The sequence below is a fragment of the Oryctolagus cuniculus genome, chromosome 16 (genome assembly GCF_051225735.1).
Source record: "Oryctolagus cuniculus isolate XC-2025 breed Fujian yellow rabbit chromosome 16, ASM5122573v1, whole genome shotgun sequence".
In the NCBI taxonomy this organism is placed as follows: Eukaryota; Metazoa; Chordata; class Mammalia; order Lagomorpha; family Leporidae; genus Oryctolagus; species Oryctolagus cuniculus.
The window spans coordinates 60,023,046-60,039,496 of NC_142882.1; the positions used below are offsets into that span (position 1 = coordinate 60,023,046).

Below are 16,451 nucleotides of genomic sequence, written 5' to 3' on the forward strand. Positions count from 1 at the left end.
ACTCTCTCTGTCTCTCTGCCTCTTGAATAAATAATTAAGCAAATAAACATCTAAAGTACTGGGCCGTGGTAAATATTAACAGATGGTAATATCCATCATCTTCCAATGCAGGGTTCCCCAGTTTCCTCTGCCTTGACTGTAAAACAGAGTGCCTTGAAGGAGCTGTGACCCAGCCAGCTGAGTAGAGCTGGGGCCCTGCATGCTCCCAGACACTGAGAAACACCAGAAAACCCCGCTCTCAGCTCCTGAAACCCTCACATAAACTCCACATCCGGACCCCCCACCACAGACACACCTGGATAGAACACCCCTCATCTCCCTGTCCACCAAGGGGAAGCTGAGGGCCCCTCTGGGTAAGCTCCCCATACTCAGTGCTTTGGGTTGATCACTTGAGGGTGTAGTGCTTCTTTCTTTGAAATTCCAGCTGAGATGCCAGAGGATTTGAGGCCATCCATTTTGGGAACTCCCCTGCTGCTGGTTTTGGGACGACACTAGCCATGGGTTTGGCCAGAGAGAACACACATCATCACCACAGCACAGTGAGGTGAGTACAGCATTAACCCCTCTTACAGATATAGGAAACAGGTTCCAGCAGGTGAAGCCATCTGTCCAAATTGATGCAGGTTCAAACCCAGGTCTTTCTGACTCAACCCCACGCATGTTCTTAACCACTGTGCTAGGCTAACCTCCCACCATTTATCAAGTCTGCAGCATTATGAAGATAACAGAATTACTTCAGATTTGTATGCATTTTATCTTCTATGTGCTCAATTTTTTAACTTTTTGAAGAACTTTTTTTTAACCAGTTTATCCAAAAGGACATTGATTCAAAATGGAATGGAGGTCCCACAGACTGTCCAGTCATAGACTGAAAACCAAGGAGTGAGTCACCAGTTCTGTGACATAAGGAGGGTGTGGGTCACAGCACACACTGGGGGCTCAGTGACAACCTCACCTTCAGGAAGTCAAGGCCAATGACATGGTCTCTTGGTGTTTTCAATTTGCTTTGTCTCTGCAAAAATTATGCAACGTAGCCATAATTATCTATCAGTGCAGAAACTGGGACAATGAAAGGTTACATGAGGGGCCCTTTGATGAAACCGATAGCAGGGATTTTCACCACAGCCAAAAATGTGGAGCAGAGTAGAAGAGCGTTCGTCAGAGGCAACACGAGGTGCTGTGTTGCACCTGTGCACATGAGCCATGCGGGCCAAGGAGCCTTGCGAAGGCTGAACAGAGCCCAGCCAGAGGGGAACACACCATGTCCAGCTGGAATACAGGCTGCCTCGGGGATCTCCCAAACATTCCCCATGTATCACAGATGGAGTGAGTCTCCACGAGAAATCACTCTGCACCCAGGGGCTCAGCAGTACATCTCAAAATCAACCAGTTCCAACAAACTGACTAGTCGTAGATGTAGTACTGGAAAACGGAGAACCTCCGCATGTGGCCCTCCCCGCCCAGTTCTTCCTTGAACAACTCTTCCCTATCTACCACTTTAGTTCCCATCACCTCCCCTCTTTGTCCTTTCTGAACACATTCTCTACAAAAATTGACCTGTGTAATCTGCTCCTGCCTCCAACTTACTTTAGCCACTCAGCCCAATGAAGGTGCAACAGTGGCTTTTAGATATGTAACCAAATATTATTCCTCATGCAAAGCACCAGTAAGTTATCATTCAATATCATAGATGCTTACAAGTAATATGAGGAAGAGAGCAAGGGATAAAGGGTAGGAATTAAATAGCAATTTCAGGGGTTGGCACTGTGGCATAGTAGGTTAAGCCTCTGCCTGCAGCATCAGCATCCCAAATGGGCGCAAGTTCAAGTCCTGGCTGCTCTGCTTCCAACCCAGCTCCCTGCTGATGGCCTGGGAAAGCAGTGGGAGGTGGCATACGTGCTTGGGCCCCTGAACCTGCATGGGAGACTTGGAGAAAGCTCCTGGCTGCTGGTTTCGGATCAGCCCAGTTCCAGCCATTGTGGCCATTTGGGGAGTGAACCAGTGGATGGAAAATTTCTCTCTCTGTCTGTCCTTCATTCTGTCTATAACTCTGTCTCTCAAATAAATAAATCTTTAAAAAAATAAATAGCAATTTCTTATAGAGAATATTGGAAGGGTAGCATTCATTGTTTTATCTTAAATAAGTATTGATTTTTTTGTTTTAAATTGTATTTGTTCACTCAAGAGTCATATAGATGGGAGAGCTCCCATTAGGTGGTTCACTCCCCAGATGTCTATAATGGCCAGGGGAACCCAATGACTTGAGCCACCCTCATTGCTTCTCATGGTCTGCATTAGCAGGAAGCTGAGGTCAGGAGTCAGAGCTGGGACTCAAACATCCTAACCAGTGTTTTAACTGCTAGATTAAACACCTGCTCCTAAGTGTTCATTTTTTAGATCACCCTAGGGCAGCTAACTTTTACAATTAAAATTCCTGTCTCATGAGATTAAAAATATACCTACCTAAAGCAAGAAAAAGTCACTCCAGGTTATCATATCTTAATTTCATTAGCTCTAATTTCATGTTCAAACGTTTTCCTATACAGGGATGCATGTGTGTGTATTGCATATCAAAATTAATTAGCGCCAGCGCCATGGCTCAATAGGCTAATCCTCCACCTGTGGCACCGGCACACTGGGTTCTAGTCCTGGTCAGGGCGCCGGATTCTGTCCTGGTTGTTCCTCTTCAGTCCAGCTCTCTGCTGCGGCCTGGGAGTGCAGTGGAGGATGGCCCAAGTGCTTGGGCCCTGCACCCACATGGGAGACCAGGAGAAGCACCTGGCTCCTGGCTTCAGATCAGTGCAGTGTGCCAGGTGCAGCACACCAGCCGCAGCGGCCATTGTGGGGTGAACCAACAGAAAAGGAAGACCTTTCTCTCTGTGTCTCTCTCTCACTGTCCACTCTGCTTGTCAAAAAAAAATTAATTAGCCAAATGGACTGAGCACTCTAAACCCTTTGAGAATTTGCCATGGTGAAAACAGTCTTAGAAGCATTTGTCTGACACAAAGAGTCAGTTATTGGGGTCCCTCTAGAATATGATGTACCTGAGGTGCCTGCCTTGTTACTTTCCCCTCAGTGAGATCCAAGCAGAACAGGCATGGGGTAAAATAAATGAAGCACTCAAAGATTCATTAACCTTGGTCTTCTGAGAGTTGAGGCTAAGGCAGTTGAGCAGAGAGGTCTACTTGCTACTTTACTGGGCATAGTTGAATAGAATCATTGGGCCATTAACTGTGAACTTGGCTCAGATATACTACAGGTTGTCCAGTAGTACGAACTCAAGGTTCTTGACTCATTTCTAATGAAAATGAACAGGAAATCAATGTTCAGCCCAGTGTTCACTGTAGCCTTATGCTAGCACAGGGAACATCACATTGGGAAAGTTTCCACTGACTGCTCTCCAGTGGGAGCTGAACAGAGGTTTTTATTGGGTTGGAGAGGTATGGCTGAGTCCTCTCCATCACTGGCTCATGCCCTTCATTACCTACCTGGCACTCTGGTCTGCACCCAGCTTGGTGTTCTGCACAGTTCAGTTGCATTTTTTTTTTCATAATGACAGTGTTGCTCACTACCACCTTCCCAGGAAGGTCACCTGTCAGTAGTACTGGGCTTTCCTGGGCATGAGCAAGTGCTGGGGTTGTCCCTAATTAGCTTTCTGCTAATACAGTCTCTGGCAATGATGATGGCTCAAGCAATTGGGTTCCCACCATCCACACAGGAGATTTGGCTTGAGTTCCTGGCTCCTGGCTTCAGCCCTGGCCCAGCCCTGGCCCAGCCCTGACCATTGTGGGTATTTGGGGATCAAACTAGCTTGTTAGTAGGTTTGCCTAATTAGAACTTTCCTTCAGAAATACTTCTCATGGCAGCCTCTTCCCTAAAGCTAATTCTTTTGAACATCATTTCCTTTATTCCTTCAGTAAGTGCTGGTGACACAACAGCCATCACCCCACATGCTAAGGTTCTTACTTGTCCCTCCTGTCCTCAGCCAACGCCCCAGTAGCTGCTCTCCACCCCAACCACAGGCACTCCCATGTGCTTCTCCAAACCACACATCTCAGGCCATCTTGTTCCAACTCTGAAATCCTCTGATACTCTAAGGTCTAGGCCCTCCAGAGAAGCTTTCAAGGCCCTTCAGGACCTAAGTCTCATCTAGTCCCTGTTAAAAGATGTTTTATATACAAAAGGTAAAATCATGATTCTCACATGAATGTAAAATGAGCATAAGTCAAAGATTTCATTTAGCTCACCAATTAATAAGGAAATGATAAGGTGTTAAAAGAAGGTTCAATGGTATGTCCACAAGGCAGACATCTAAGTGGGTACTGAGGAATGCAGAAATGAATTTGTTAGTAGGCACAAAATGATACTTTCTCAGTAAGGTTTGGGAGTGGAAGAGGTGAGGAGTCAATTGCACTCACCTAACTAAATGCATTATCATTTCTTTATACCAGAATCACATGCATTACTCTCAGTTTTCAACAACCTAAAGGGTGCTAAGAGCACTCAAAGACTGTGAAAGTTACAGGCCACAACAGAACTTGATTCAATGTAGGAGTGCATAGACAATCCTTCACATTCCGGGGCACCCAGTAATCTTATTTCTGTTTATTTTTTTTTCTTTTGGTCCTTTCAAAGTCTTTCACAGAGGCAAGCATTCAGCTCAGTGATTAAGGTAGTAATTGGAACACCATATTCCCTTAGAATGTCTGGGTTAGAGTCTCAACTTCTAATTTCTGGCTTACTGCTAATGCACATGATAGGAGGTAGCCAGTGACAGTTCAAGTAGTTGGATCCCTGCCACCCATGTCAGAACCCTAGATTGAGTTCCTGGCCACTGCGTATTTGTGGAATGAACCAAATAGATAAGTAATATCTATATATCTATCCCTCTTTCAAAAAAAAATCTTTCAGATTTTCTGGGGTTTTTAGTTTGGTTGGTTGGTTGGTGTTTTGTTTTGTCTTGTGTTTTGTGGTTTTTTGTTTTGTTTTGGTTTGGGTTTTTTGCATCTCCCAGCCTTATCCTCAGCAGTTCCTTCAGCCCTCGGCCTATATTGTAGTCCCACTGCAGTCTTCATGGTTGCCCAGGAAAGCCCCACGCACTCTGGCTGCTTTCTGCACTCTCTGCATGGATGGACCCCACTCTTTATTTGGAGATCTCCTACCTGTCATTTTTTCCATGTATTCAGCAAATACTTCCTTCTAAGTTGACGTGGATCAGGCAGTGAGAATTCAGAAGTGAAAAAGGTATACTGGGTCCCAACCTAGATTGAGAATCTTTGGTGGTGCTGTTTACCTAGAATCATTCAGCCTGGGAAATGCACCAGTGTCCTGCCATTGTGGGACTGTGATGATGAGGCTTCCTCCCTGTACTGCATGGACATTTCCACATCTGATCACCCAGAGTAAAAGAGGAATCTTCAAGGGAGAATGAGGAGCAGACTTCAGAGAGGAGCGAGAATCAGGAGAGACCGGGACAAGGCAACCAGAGGAGTGAGAGGTGGCAAATGGTGCAGGCCCCATGGAGAGGTCCACTGAGAACAGGAATTCAATATGCCTGGTTTTTCATGTTTGGAAACCACCATTTGCAGAGTATTGCAATAGAAATTCATCTTACTCTGGGCTATCAAATAAATTAGAGTATAAAATTATGTAGATTAATGTAGCTTTTTTTTTCTTTTGAAAGACTAGGGATTGTATTTGGGGACCACAAAGGAGCAAAGGTGGAAAGAGAAAGCTACCCCTAAAGAAAAGTCACCTACATATTGTGATATAGAAAGAACACTTAATTTGGAGTCAAAACTTGAATTCAAACACCAGCTACGGGAACCGGCACTGTGGCACAGCAGGTTAAGCAGCACCTTGTGACATAAGCATCCCTTATCAGAGCACCAATTCAAGTCCCCACTGTTCTGCTTCCAATCAAGCTCCCTGCTAATGTTCCTGGGAAGGCATCAGAAGATGGCCCAAGTGCCTGGGCCTCTGCCACCCACATAGAAGACCCAGATGGAGTTCCTGGCTCCTGGCTTCAGCCTGGCCTAGCCATAGCCCTGACTACTGCAACCATATAGGGAGTGAGCCAGCAGATGGAAGATTCTCTCTCATTCTCTCTCTCTCTCTTTCGCTCTTGCTCTCACTTTCACTCTGCCTTTCAAATAAATAACTAAATCTTTAAACAAACAAAACAAAAAAATCCTGGCATGAGATTTAGGACTTGTTACACAATATCTTTGGATTTTAGCTTTCTCATCTATAAAATGGGGATAGTAATAGCTCAAAATATTGTTCATCAATATCATGTTTATGGAAGAACAACATAGTACAAAGCTTAGCATATACTATATGCCTAATATGCTATATTTTTTTTTGACAGGCAGAGTGGACAGTGAGAGAGAGAGACAGAGAAAAAGGTCTTCCTTTGCCGTTGGTTCACCCTCCAATGGCTGCCACAGCTGGTGCACTGTGGCCGGTGCACCGCGCTGATCCAAAGGCAGGAGCCAGGTGCTTCTCCTGGTCTCCCATGGGGTGCAGGGCCCAAGCACTTGGGCCATCCTCCACTGCACTCCCGGGCCACAGCAGAGAGCTGGCCTGGAAGAGGGGCAACCGGGACAGAATCCGGCGCCCCAACCGGGACTAGAACTCGGTGTGCCGGCGCTGCAAGGCAGAGGATTAGCCTAGTGAGCCGCGGCGCCGGCCCTATTATGCTATTTTTAAATTTTTGTTTATTTACTTGAAAGGCAGAGAGAAACAAGAGCTCCTCTCTGCCGGTTCACTCCCCAGATACCTGCAATGGTGAGGGGAAGACCCCAGGAGTCTGGAACTCAATCCAGGTCTCCCATGTGGATGAAAGAAACGCATCCACCTGAGCCATCACCACTGCCTCCCCAGGTCTGCATTCGTAGGAAGCTGCAGTCAAGAGCTGAAGCTCCTCCTAACTGGCATCTTAAACACCAGGCTTGGCCGGCGCCGCGGCTCACTAGGCTAATCCTCCGCCTAGCGGCGCCGGCACACCGGGTTCTAGTCCCGGTTGGGGCACCGGATTCTGTCCCGGTTACCCCTCTTCCAGGCCAGCCCTCTGCTGTGGCCAGGGAGTGCAGTGGAGGATGGCCCAGGTGCTTGGGCCCTGCACCCCATGGGAGACCAGGAAAAGCACCTGGCTCCTGGCTCCTGCCATCGGATCAGCGCGGTGCGCCGGCCGCAGCGGCCATTGGAGGGTGAACCAACGGCAAAGGAAGACCTTTCTCTCTGTCTCTCTCTCTCACTGTCCACTCTGCCTGTCAAAAAAAGAAAAAAAAAACACACCAGGCTTAATGCCCACCGCTGTATATTACTTTATGACTCAGAGAAAGAGAGAGCAAATACTATCCTGAGTAATCATGTAGATAATCTTAATAGATTTGCATGGCATTTGCTAGCTACCGAGGTTTGGTTTGGGTTTGGTTTTCCTTGCAGTCTACCTTAGTAGGGTTTCAGAAGTGAGAAGTAAATGAGCACACTGTCCAAGTCTTTGCAACCCTTGTTAATGGGATCTTGCATTTGCTTTGATTTCCTTCACTGAAGACAAGGACAAGACTTGGGGGTGGACACAGTGGATCCCAGAACAGCCTGGAAGCTGGGCCCCTTGAGAAGGTGCCCTGTTTTCCCTACAGGATTCATTAGACTCCAGAAAGTCTGTGACAGGGACAGACAGGAAGCATGAACTCGCCTTTGTATCACACAGTCACAGAGGGACAAAGCAACAGGGCACTGAAGCCACTTGAAGCAGAACTGATTCGAACCCTAGGCCGCCTCTGAGGAAGCGTCCTGCCCCACACCTCTCCCAAGTCCACCATCCCGACAGCCCTCCCCCTAGGAAGATGAACTGCTTGGAACTGATGACGCTAACTTTCCTTTCCATCCTAAAGACGGGAAAACGACTTCACTTTCTCTCCTCTAGACAGCATCCTAATTTATCTCCACTTAGCCACATAGCTCAGGACAAGAGCTTCTGAAATTAATGAGGCTTTTCCAAGAGTAATTGCTTCTGCTCTAATCACACGCTATTTCTTGCTACCCACGGGGCTCAGCATCAGGATCACTCAAAGGAATTAGCAAATCACCCAAAATGCATTGCTCTCAAGTCTCCAACTTGCCTTAAAAATGATGATGAGTCATTTGAAGCCAGGTAATCACCTTGATGCTGACCCCAGGTCCTTGGGTTCCCTTATAAAGGAAATTAACAGGAGGCCAGCATGCAACCCAGACAAGGCTTACTGGGGGCTTATGCTGGAACACAAGGGAGACAGCATTGTGGGAAGAGGTTCTGCCATCAGGTTCAATGAGAGGAGCAGGGCAGGGGTTTTGATCAGGTGGGAGGGGCAGCAGTGTCGGCATGGCCGCTTGTATCCACACTCTGCCCAGAGCTCTGGCTCAGCCCCCGCCTCAGCATGTGAAACTTCATTTTGCACCTGGCTTAGTGCTGTGTGTACTGTTCATTTTTTTGCACACCCGCTCTCTCCAAATGGCCACGTTACTCACTGCCACCATGCCATAAAGGTCACATATCTGTCACACTGGGCTACTTAGGGCATGGATGCAGCTTGGGGAAGTCCCTCATAGGGCAGTAGGGGTCGTTTTTGGTTAGGGTCTGGATGTTCCTTGCTCCTAATTGTCTTGGAGCCATAGCAGATCAGGAGATGGACATAGATCAGGTCGGAAGATGGATATATGGCAGGTTGCAGGGGGATGATTTAGAGTCCTGTCACTGGCCTGTCTCAACCTCACGTGGCTTATAAAGAGGGCTTGCACATCAATACAGTCTCTAGGAGGCAAACCAGAATGCGGAGTTAAAGGCAGGACGAGCTCACATTTTTTTCAAAAACTTTTCAGCTCTTTTTATTATTATTATCATTATTACTGAGATGAAATTCACATAACTGCAATTAACCATTTTAAAGCATACAATTCAGTGACTTTCACTGTTTCAGAATTTTGTACATTTCAGAACTTCATCACCCTTTAGTGCACCCCTTACTAAGCAGTCACTCACAACTTTCCCCCACTCTCTTCCCCTGATAACTTCTAATCTGCTTTCCTTCTCTGTGGATTTGTCTCTACTGTTTATGTTGTATAAAAGGAATCACAATACACAACCTTTTGTGTTGACTTCACAGTATAATGGTTTCAGTGTTCAGTCACATTATGGCAGCAGATCTTGAGAAAGATTTGAGCACAAATCCTTCTGGAGGTGGTGCCAGGAAGCCAATGAGTGAGCAGCAACATGTGTTACAGAGCAGGGTATGTTAATGAACGCATTGCTGCATTGGACAACTATGGCTCATCCCATTGGGACCCTCAGAGAGACTGTGTAGAGCACATATCAGAACCACTCCCCATCAAGAACAAAAGAAAGGCTGGTACTTATCCATCAACTCTTTTTTAGGAGAATTTGTTTTATTTTGTTTTTTTGTTTGTTTGTTTGTTTGTTTAGTTATCCATCAACTCTTTTTTAAAAAAAAAAGATTTATTTTATTTGACAGGCAGAGTTAGAGAGAGAGGTAGAGACAGAGAGAGAGGTCTTCCATCCGCTGGTGCACTCCCCAGATGGCCACAATGGCTGGAGCTGCACCGATCCGAAGCCAGAAGCAAGAAGCCTCCTCCAGGTCTCCCACACGGGTGCAAGGGCCCAAGGACTTGAGCCATCTCTTATGTCTCCCAGGGTGTACATTAGCAGGAAGCTGGACTGGAAAGGAGGTGGCATTTGATCCTAGGCACCCAGGGATACAGAGTTCCAAGCATCGGTTTAACCCACCACACCACAATGCCCTCCCAAAGAATTGTGCTTTTAAGGTAAGATGTGATTGACATGATATGGAAGCCATCCACCCAAGTTACAAGAGACTCACAGGGTAGATCAAGGGAATTGCAGGGAACAATGACAGCCTCTGCCACAGCATTCCCAGAACCCACTCTGCAGGCAGACCCTACAACTTCCACACCTTCACCACTTTCTCTCCTCTCACAGGACCATCGTGTCCATTTCCACCAGATGTCATCTGGATTCAACTGGCAGACAGAGAGGAGTGGTTCCCCATCTGTGTGCACTGGGCCAGACCCCAGCAGTGGCTCTGCAAAGGACAAGACCCACCATGCATTGAGTAACTACTACAGGTCAGGTTCAACAGATACCTAGTCTCAGGTGATGCTCAATACAGCCCTATGATATAGACAAGATCATCCCCATTGTATGTGTATAGAAACTGAAGCCTGCACAGGGAGGTAACTTGCTCCCTCTCAAGCAGGTGGACAGTGACACAACCAAGACCTAAGCAAGAGTGGTGAACTCCAAAACCTCACGCTCTTTCCTCCTAGCACAGGAAGAGAACCCAGTGCCTCTTCAACACTCAAGAACCTTTCCCTTAGGTCAAGAGTCGCAAGTCTAGAAAACTCCTAGGAACTTCAGAAAGCCTCAGTCCTCCCACTCACTGGGATGGATTATACCTGTTTGCCAGGATATATTTTACTACTAATTAAATAGCCCCCTGTTCCCTGCTTGCATGAAAACATTCCTTAACACACACCCAGACAACACAAATCCCTATTTTTGCTGCCTTGAGTTTATCTGCAGAAGGACTGATGTGGAGCAAGCCACAGGGCAGAAATCTATGCATTATCTTGCTCCAAGGGGACATTTTGCAGGGCTGGGATTGAAGGAATTCTGTACCTATGAAACGGAGAGATTTGCCCACAAGACAGCAAGTTTTAAAGAGTCCATGTGACATATGAAGTGGTGTTTTCCAATCTGGGGAAAACAAAAGTTTTGCACAAAAAAACTGGGTAATCTTAGCAAGATCACCTGTGGGTGATTTCCCCAGTGAGCCACTCTCTGGAAAAGACTTCTTCCCTCTCCAGGCAACATGAGCTGGAATGACTCTCATTTGCTGGAAGATAGTGGGTCCCACAAAAAATCCTTTGCACAATCCCCATGGTTTCATGTTATACCCCTGGGAAGTAACCTCACACATTCATAGGCATCTAATGGGCACCTACACTCCTACAAGGCCCATAAAAACATCAAGGGTATGAATAGGAGTAAGGTCTACTGCCCTCCAAGAACCTCCGATGGGGGAATTCACCTTAATACGCATGTTTTTTTTGTGTTTTTTTTTTAAGATTTATTTTATTTATTTGAAAGATAGAGTTACACAGAGAGGTAGACAGAGATAGAGGCCTTCCATCCGCTGGTTCATTCCCCAGATGGCCGCAACAGCTGGAGCTACACTGATCTGAAGCCAGGAGCCAGGAGTTTCCTCCGGGTCTCCCACGTTGGTGCAGGGGCCCAAGGACTTAGGCCATCTTCTATTGTTTTCCCAGGTCTCAGCAGAGAGCTGGATTGGAAGAGGAGCAGCCAGGACTAGAACCAGCACCCATATGGGATGCCACTGCGCCATAGCGCCGGCCCATAATACAAATGTTATATTGAACAGCTGTGACACAATAGATAGCCAAGTGCCTGACACATGAAGATACAGGGAATAGGAGTGTCTTTTTCCTTTGCCCTCATGGTCTTCAAAATATTCTATGAGACTTTCTTGTTGGTTTCTCGGAGCCTCCTCAAATCCAATATATAATGAGACAGGATAAAGGCAAATAGCTAAGTACAGATAGCCATTATTTTATTTTTTTACTTGTTTTATGTACTTGAAAGACAGAGGAAAAGGTCGCTCCTATCCACTGGTTTGCTTCCCAAATGCCTACAACAGCAAGTGTGGGTCAGGCTGAAGCCAGGAACAAGAAGTCAATTTTATCTCTCCCACTGCGTGGCAGGGACCCAACTACTTCAGCCATCACTGGCTACCTCCCAGGATGCAGGAAATGGGAATCAGGTACAGAGCTGGGACTCAAACCCAAGCACTCTGACATGCAATGCAGGCATTCCAAGCAACATCTTAACCTCTGCACCAAACGCCCACCCCACAGAAAGGCACTATTAACAACCTTACATTTAGTTAAGAAAATTGCTTCCAGTTAGGCCACAGTTCAGGACAGTAGTTGAGGACCTGAGCTGGAGAGCCTGGACTGGAATTCTGACTCTGCTCTTGGGCTACGAATTCTCACATTTCCTTGTTGTATTTAGAGTTGGGCCCAATCTCTCATTGTTATGCACAGATCACATTTCAATAGCCATTACACCTATCAAGACCTAAGTAATGCCTGTTTCATCATCCTTTAACAGGGGTCATGAGTCATTTCTTCCATTCTTAAGTACATGTACAGTGATGTGTATAGTGAAATACACACACATACACATACACACACACACACAACCAACTGCTTCAGATTCTTGGAAGAATCCTGGCTTCCACAGGGGCAAAGGAGTGTCCCACACCACTGAGTTGTTGTGAAAGCATACCCTAGGACAATGCCTGGGACAAAGGAAAGATCATGCAGAAAGTCGCCACAGCTAGTGGCTACGAGGTAGGACAGGTCCCCAATGACTTTGGCCCTCACCCCATGTTTCCTCTGCCCATGGCACTGAGAGCTGAGCCAATCTGCCCTCGCCTTGCAGAGCTACTTGAGTGAGCAAGTATGCACATTCCAAATTTCAGCCCACTCACTTTGTCATAGTGTCATAGCTGTCCATAAAACAGCTGGGACCACAGTGCTCAGGTGATGCTGAGCTCAGAAGAATCATCAAAGTCTTCCCAAAGGCATCTAGGTTAATTATGGGATTTCCTCAAGGATCTCCTCAATTCTACAGCCTGGATTTGGCTCTACACAGTAGAGGAGTCCACCTTGCTATCAAGTGTCATTGACCTAGGACAAACAGGTTTGGCAATTTTCCTTTTAGAAAAGGAGGGGGTTTTCAAGATGGCAGAATAGGGAGGGAACTTACTGCTGTAGTCTAGGAGAAGATGGTTTAAAAAAGTGGAAAGAGAGCAATCTAAGGGAAGAATTAGAGAGAAAACAGCAGAGGAAACCCCACACAAATTAGAGAGACACTGTGGATGTACGTGGGGGGTGTGGATGCATACAGCTCAGGATCCCAGCAGCCAAGGGCCTCAGCACCAGCTTTGGAATGAGGTGAGACCATACTGCAGCAGCCCAAGCCACTGGCGATAAAGCTGTGGGAAGAGCCTGACGTGAGTCCAGCTTTGAACTCTGTGGGGGACAGTGTACCTACCTGCCAACCTAGAGGGAGAAAAAAAGGAGGCACGTTTCTCTCTCCCCAACTAGCTGCCACCAGCGTCCTATAACTAGCCAAGAGAGGGCGGGCACCATTCTGGACATACATAACAGCTACACACCAAGTTCTGTCCATGTACCTAGCAACCAGCCAAGAGGAGACGCCTGAACCTGGCTGGGAGAATTGACAGGGGGCTGGGAGCTCGTGACTGTAGGAGCCTTGTGTGACAGGACTGTGAGAACTGTGGCTGTATGGGAAGGTGCAGGGTGTGTCTGGGACTTTGGGCAATCACTGTGGGCAGCTCCACATGCTCAGAGCTCCCTGATTCCCTGGTGAGGGTTGTTGATACAGGATCCATGTTCATACCAAGGACTGCATGAACTGCATGGATCCTTTGTATGTTCTTGTGGCAGCATGGATGAAAATTGTATCCACTGGGGCTAGCGCCCAGGCATTGGTCTCCTTTGAGGAGAGGAGGTGAACGTGAGAATACACCGAGAGAGAACAGAACAAACCTCCCCTCTGATAAACAAATGAAAGAGATTTACCATGCCCAACTTGGGTGTCACCATGGACACTCCCCTTATCCTGGAGCACTGAACAGAGCTCCCTGACCACAACCAGCACACACCTCTGGGTATTCACTGAAACAGCAGACACTCAACTAAGCAACAAAGGCATATTTCAAAGATAAAAGTCATCACAGAGGAAAAAAAAAAAAACACCAACAAATGCCTAATAATAAATGCAGCAATTCAAGAAACAAGAATAAGGAAAACACGATAACCCTAAATGAATGCAACACTTCAGCACTAGAATGTGAAGATGAAGAAACTGACAAAATGCCAGAAATGGAATTCAAAAAACTGATCATAGGATTACTTAAAAGTAATCAGAAGCAAATTCATGAATTAAAGAAATCCATACATGACATGAATAAAAATTTTTCCCACAAAATTGAGATTTTAAAGAGAAATCAAAACCAAATATTGGAAATGAAGAATTAAGAATTCCATAGAACAAATTTAAAAATATGGTGCAAAGCCTTAAGAACAGACTTGGTGAGGCAGAAGGAAGAATATTCAACTTAGAAGACAAATCTCTGGAAATTTTATAGTCAGACCAAAAAAAAAAAAAAGGAGAAATTCGTAATGGGGGACTTCAATGTTCCACTTCAGCATTGGCCAGATCAATCAGATAGAAAAGAGCAAAGAAACGACAGAGTTAATTGACACTATAGACCAAATGGGCCTAACGGAAAGCTACAGAACTTTTCATCCTACAGTTGCAGAATATATATTCTTCTCAACAGTGCATGGAACTTTCTCTAGAAAAGACCATATGTTAGGCCATAAAGCAAATCTCAGCAAATTCAACAAAAAATCAAAATCATACCATGCTGCTTCTTGGACCACAATGCAATGAAGCTGGAAATCAGCAACTCAGGAATCTCTAGAACATGCAAACACATAAGGATTGAACAACATGCTCCTGAATAAACAGTGCTTCATTGAAGAAATGAAAAAGGGAATCAAAAATTTCTGGAAATAAATGAAGATGACAATACAACATACCAAAACTTATGGGATACAGCAAAAGCAGTGTTAAGAGGAAAGTTTATAGCAATTGGTGCCTACATTAAGAAGTAGAAAGGCACCAATGCATCTCAAGGCCCTAAAACACAACAGCAAACCAAACCCAAAACTAGTAGAAAAGAAGTAATTAAAATTAGAGAAAAAATAAACAAAATTGAAACCAGCAAAATGATCAGTGAAATGAAAAGCTGGTTTTTTGAAAAAATAAACAAAACTGGCACACCAACTAACCAAAAAAAAAAAAAAAGAGAGAGAGAGAGAGAGAGAAGAGAGAGAAGACCCAATCCATAAAATTAGAGATGAGAAATGAAATATAATAACAGACACCACAGAAATAAAAAGAATCATCAGAAATTACTACAAAGAGCTGTATGCCAACAAATTGGGAAACCTAGAAGAAATGGGTAGATTCCTGGACACATACAACCTACCTAAATTGAGCCAGGAAGACATAGAAAACCTAAACAGACCAATAACCAAGACGGAAACTGAATCAGTAATAAGTAATAATCTCAGCAAAGAAAAGCTCAAGACTGGATGGCATCACTGCTGAATTCTACCAGACATTTAAAGAAAACTAACTCCAATTTTTCTCAAGTTATTCAAAACAATTGAAAGGGAGGGAATCCTCATAACTCCTTCTATGAAGCCTGTATCATCTTAATTCCTAAACCTGAAAAAGATACAACAGAGAAAAAAAACTACAGACTAATTTCCCTGATAAACATAGACACAAAAATCCTCAACAAAATACTAGCCAGTAAAATCCAACAACACAACAGAAAAATCATTCACTTAGCAAAAAATAAGAATAGGAATAGGAGAGGGAAGAGGTAGAGGAGTGGGAGTGTGGGTGGGAGGGCAGGTATGGTGGGAAGAATCACTATGTTTCTAAAGCTGTATTTATCAAATGCATTAAGTTTATATTCCTTAAATCAAAGGTTTATTTGAGAAAAATTAAAAACAATGAGGAATCTTTTAGCAGCATATTTTGGTTTTATCTTGATCACTCAAGGAGAGAAAATGGGAAATGATAAAGAAAAAAAATGGAGTTTTGGAATTTGCCCATGTTTTTGCCTCCGTTGTAAGTCTGGGAAGAGATGGGAGGCAAGGCAGGGATCAGTGGGACAACATTGTTAGAATTTGTCCTAAGAAGTGTTGTCATGGGGAAAATATCCATCATGGGACTTCTAAAGCTGCCCTAGTTCATCTCTTCACCACTCTATTCCCACTTTCTCCCCTTACCAGGCAACCCCCGCTCAGTGAGGATCTCTGCAGGCAAGGCCCTCGCGGCCGGCTGGCAGCACAGCTGGTCACGCTTTCCCTTGGCTTCACGCACCCGCAGCACCTTCCTTCCACTTCTTTACGGAGTGCCCTGCAGCTGAAAAAGCACACAGATGTCCTCCACCTAATTAAGAGCTGCTTTGCTAGCCTTCCTTTTTCTTTTAAAGATTTACTATTGTGTTTATTCATATTTTATTCACATAGTCATAATACATATATCATGTATATATTCATATATTTAGTAATGTATTTATTCATATATTCATATATTCATGTATTTATTAATATCATATCACATTCATATGTGTATTCATTCATATATTAATGTATTTGTTCATATATTGATGTATTTTTCAATTAGTTATTCATATATTCATTTATTTATTCATACAAATATTCATATATTTATT

General features: G+C 44.9%; 1 long non-coding RNA gene across 2 annotated transcripts; it reads left to right on the plus strand.

Annotated features, from left to right (window-relative positions):
- The first annotated feature begins 490 nt into the window (after positions 1 to 490).
- LOC149121775 (uncharacterized) lies at positions 491 to 16,216 on the plus strand. Of its 2 annotated transcripts, none has more exons than XR_016222602.1 (3): positions 491 to 544; positions 10,001 to 10,146; positions 16,006 to 16,216. It is a non-coding gene; the product is annotated as an uncharacterized LOC149121775 (long non-coding RNA). The 2 variants fall into 2 exon arrangements; XR_016222601.1 differs by lacking the exon at positions 16,006 to 16,216 and adding an exon at positions 11,350 to 11,838.
- The last annotated feature ends 235 nt before the right edge of the window (positions 16,217 to 16,451 follow it).